General features: G+C 33.3%; 1 pseudogene; it reads left to right on the top strand.

Moving 5' to 3' along the window:
- Positions 1-3,879, top strand: part of LOC21387643 — a 19,731-nt pseudogene extending 15,852 nt beyond the window's left edge.
- The last annotated feature ends 1,177 nt before the right edge of the window (positions 3,880-5,056 follow it).

Raw genomic sequence — 5,056 nt, forward strand, 5'->3', positions numbered from 1 at the left:
CCAAAAAAAAAAAAAAAAAAAAAAAAAGAAAGAAAAAAAAAGAACCTTTACTGATTGAGATCACTACAAAAGTTATCCTTTTAGCCACAACATTTTCTAGTGACAGAATAATTTTTTGTCACAACACATTTTCAAGAAAAAAACGTCACTTTTAACCACAATCTTATGATTATGTATTTAATCATAAATTTGTGTTGTGATTAGAATTTTTAGCCACATAGTATTGACTCACGGAAAAAGTTTTCAAACCAAAAGGTTTCATTGATTAAAAATTTTGTGGCGAACATTTTGGTCACACCTAAATGTTATGACTAAATGTGCATGTCATTCACAAGATTGTGACAAAAAATAACATTTGATAATATAAAATATTGGGAAAAAGTATTATAATTATAAGTATATGTTGTGACTAAAATTTCATTTTTTTAGTGCAGGTTGCTGTATTTAATTCCAACAAATTATATTTCTATTTTAAGATGTAAGTTTCAGTTTTATCTTCTGAACGAGTTTCTGACTATTTTTTAATTTGTTTTCTGTTTTTTAGATGTTTTTGTCACAGTTTTTTTTTTCATATTTTGTAATTCTTTTTTCTTTCTTATTAATAAAAATGGAGTACTGATGGACTTTTTAGAGGATAGGTTTTAAGAGGCCACGTGCAACTTAATTAGGATGTCTCAGCAAACCTAAATACTAATTATCTATTCTCCTCGGTTTATATATATATATATAACTCCAACGCAATCCATCATATATATCCCAATGAATTCACCTTAACTTTTTCAAAATCGGCGAGATTTGAATTCTCCATCTTAACACTAATTAGAAAAAGGATGTAAATTTACTGTTAGATTGTGAACAAATCAACCTAATTAACATAAATTTTGATAATTAAAAAAAGCATCGATTGTTTAATAAATCACACAAAAATCACCCCCCCTTACTTTGGATCGACGTGGTTAATGTCTGACAATACAACTTTTTTTTTTAAACATCCAATTTAGCCGCTCTATTTTGTAGCCAAATTAAGTAGCTAGCTTGTTAAAATGTAAATTAGTTACCAAACACCCTATTCTTAACTGATCCTTCTTCAGCATGGGAGGACATAATAATAATTTGTCATCGCTTGATTATTCAGGGTGTTGATTGCCATGAGGGTGACTGGCATACTCGTGGAGGTGTTAAGATCTGGAAATATACATTAGGTAAGGACAACAAACCCTAAACATAATTGATATTGCGTCTTGGATTACTAATTATAAATTGGTTTTAGTACATGTTTATAAGTCCCTTGTTGGGATTTGTTTCCAAATTTGTGTATTGATTGTAATCGGATTTGATTGGCATTATTTTGGGAATGCTTGGCTAGTTGATTGTGTTTGAAAATAAATGTGCAGCTGGCTAGCTTTGTATGAAAGGTTACTAAAAGATCCGGAAACTTGTTTTAGTTTCTATTTTTGTAATTCAACTATTGATTCAAAGATGAAAAATTGATTTGATTGATTCTTGATTGAGATTTCATACCTGGATGATCTTCCTATGTCGCCTAAGAACGTTTCCAGGTTCGTTTATCAGTTTTGGGAAGATTTCAGAATGAAAGGAGATGGATTCGTCTGGTTTTGAGAAAGTTGACCGTAACAGCTATGTTGCAGTTTTGTTGCAACAATGATCTACAACAGATTTAGTTCAGCGAATTAATTGAAGATGTGTCAAACTATTCACAGCTTGCTTATTTATTGAAAGTGTCCCTTAAGTCTTTGTACGCCTCTTGATAAGTTTTTTACTGGATTGTGAGACAGGGGTGAGCACTTGTATTGAGAGAGATGATTTGAGTGTTTTTCGGCAGAAAAACTTAGTTGGAGGGATTCCAATGTTAAAAAGTCAAGGGGATCTCATTGTTCAAGTCCATTGGGAAATTGCAAGTTCATAGGTGTCTTCTTAGAGAGGGAGTCTCTGGTAGATTAAGTCCAATTGAATTGTAAAAGAGTTCTTAGTAGATTGTTCATTATCTGGGCGTGGCCCCGCAGAGTAGGGTGTTACTGAACCGCGATATCATTTCTCTCGTGTTCTTTTATTTTATGTTTCTTTATTATTCATATTGTCTTATGAAGTGTTAAAAGACTAAAACCGGTACTAAAATCCCTTAATCTATTTTAATTTTGGTCATGAAGTTACTTATTACTGTATATATATATTATAAAACTCATTATAAATCAGTCTTTCTCAACTCCTGTTCTCTCCCTCTGTTTCTAAAACACCGAAACGGCTAGAACATTTTGCCTGGAAGTCCGGCGCGTCGCCAGGCCTTTGGCGACCAAATTTCATTCTTGACCTCACAGTGAGATGATCTACAAGGTGATGGGCCTCATGCAATAAAAGGAGGTGGCGATTTGTCAGATTTGGACCGTAAAAGAATGGGGTTCTCGGTAATTTTACACTATTTTTCAGGGTATTTGCCAGTCATTGGCTCTGAAACCTCAGGGTTAGACTCGAGGAAGGAAGGCACTCGAAGATCATTCGCAAGTTCGTTAGTTGGTCGTTGCTTCTAGAGGCACATGGGACCCCGCGCCTTTTGGCTGGCGGTGCGTGGGGTGGCGTGGCTGCTCCACGTGTGTAGGTAGTGGATCTCTGTAAAGTTTTTAAGGTTTTTGTTTACATTAGTATTGTAATAACGGGGATCATTTTCTTATCTACTGGTGTTTTGTTTTCACGCTCCTTGTTTGTGTTCTGTGTCTCAGTTAGAAGAGTGGTTTTTCCACCGCTCTTTGTCGCTCGTAATCCGTGTTGTGTAGCATGGGGCCATGTTAGGACTAAAATGTGGTTCATCATCAGTTGTTTGCACTGCTACACATAATAAATAAGGTGACGGTTAAAAACCATCATTAAAAGATACGATGACGGTTTGACAAACTGTCATCTTATTCAGAGTCTTTAATTTTCCAAATATATGATTATGGTTTTTAATTAACCGTCGTGTCATACGCACATGAAACACTATGACAATCCGAAACTTTCATTAAAAGTCTTAAGAAAAATTAAAAATACATATATATTATTGCCAAAAAGTCGTTCTTTGCTCAAACAATGATTTCTTCAAATGTTAATCACAAATTCTACTAACTTAATTTCATATTTAACTAAGCCCGCCTACAAAACTTCCAAAGAAACATGTTACAAATTATTCTTTCATATGTAATCAATATACATGTAACACAAATAATTCAAAATCTTCAGACTAAGGTTTTTTAAGAAATAGAACAACAAAAATACTTAAATATAAAGAAAACGTTAAACCTAAAAATAAAAAAATAAGTTTAAAGAAAAGAACTTTCTAAAGATTATAAAATACTCTAATTCGATGGTCAAGGTGCGGCGGATATGGTGGTGAGGTCACGACGGCGGCCATATATGGGTATGGTTGTGAGGGTTGCCGAGGCAGTCGGTTGAGAGAGTGTGCAGTGTAGAAAAGATAAGTTTTGAAAGATAAACTTTTAAGTGTCGAGCGAGGGAATTTGAGAGAGAGAGATAGTTAGGGTGTCAGGAAGAGATTGAGAGAACTTATGAGAGATTGGGGGGAGTAATTACATGTTTTGTCTCACGATGGTTTGGTTGTAAAAACTATTAATTAGATGGGACCAGCGGGGTGTTCAAGGAGAAGGTGGAATTTGACGATGAAACGGATTTGAAGGAGATGTGTTCAATGAATACAAGGTCTTTAAGGCAGCCCATCATGTGGTTCCCAATCCGAAGGGCAGAGGCAGCATTACAAAACTGAGCATTGAATATGAGAAGCTTCATGAGGGTGTCCCACCTCCGGACAAGTACCTTAAGCTGATGGTTAACGTCTGCAAAGATCTTGATGCCCACTTTGGCAAGACATAGACCATGATATATATTATGGTCAAATTATTAAGGAATTATCCTAATGGTACTAGTAATATTGCTTTGGTGTGTCCAGCAGTTATTATATTGTTCTGCTACTTGTGTGATATATGTTTATGCTTAATTAAAGAGTGCTTAATCAGTTGTTGAAATATTAGTCTTGGTGAGGTCACAACCTAATAAGCTCTCCATGGATTGTATATATAATATTTAAGTTGATGTGATATAAATCTTTGTGGTGTGTATCATATAATTAGTAACTATAGCTAGCATTAGCATATCCGGTTCATTTATAGGTCAAATCTTACTAATTATCTACTTATGTGGTTGTGGTACTTGATTATAAATTTATCTTACGTCACTAATAAATATGACATAAATCTTTGTGGTGTGTCTCGTGGTGTGTCTCGTATAATTCGCAACTATAGCTAGCATTAGCATATCTAGTTCATTTAGGTCAAATCTTATTAATTATGTATTGATGTGGTTGTGGTACTTATTTATAAATTTATCTTATACCACTAATAATCTGCAAGTTACGTTTTTATAACTTGCAGGTTATCTTTTATGACTGGTAAAAATAAATTTCCACATAAAAAAAAACTACCACGTATAATATTTTTTTACCAGCCGTAAATGAATCATTTACATGATAAACTACTATTTACTTCAAATCTGCTATTCACTTAATTTAATTTCATAAATATGTTATTAACTACGATTTCCCTATGAAGATTTTGATCTCAATTTAAATCTCTCGTCATATTGAGCACTAAGTTTATAAGACATTTTATTTGTTTTCTAATTTATTTCTCTATTTATCAAGTTCCATTGATTCATCTGCAAGAACCTGAGGGTACAATCTTAATCTTTTTTAAAGCAGCCATACAATTGTTAATAATCTCTTATACCAATTATTTTAAAGCAACCTGAGGTGTTAATAATCTCTTATACCAATTATTCATTCTCTCAGCTCATATAAAGAAAATTTAAGCATCATCAGCTATTCACTTAATGAGGACCATAATACTGGTATTATTAGTATAAAGTAAGACCATGTGTATTACATGTTGTAGTACTTTTTCTGTGATGTATGAAAAGACCAACTTTTATCAGGTTTAAGCTTCACCAGCTGTTCAATTAATTGAGGATAGTGACACTTGTATTGTTTTAATAA

Source organism: Morus notabilis, unplaced genomic scaffold, assembly GCF_000414095.1.
Source record: "Morus notabilis unplaced genomic scaffold, ASM41409v2 Scaffold424, whole genome shotgun sequence".
NCBI classification, from domain to species: domain Eukaryota; kingdom Viridiplantae; phylum Streptophyta; class Magnoliopsida; order Rosales; family Moraceae; genus Morus; species Morus notabilis.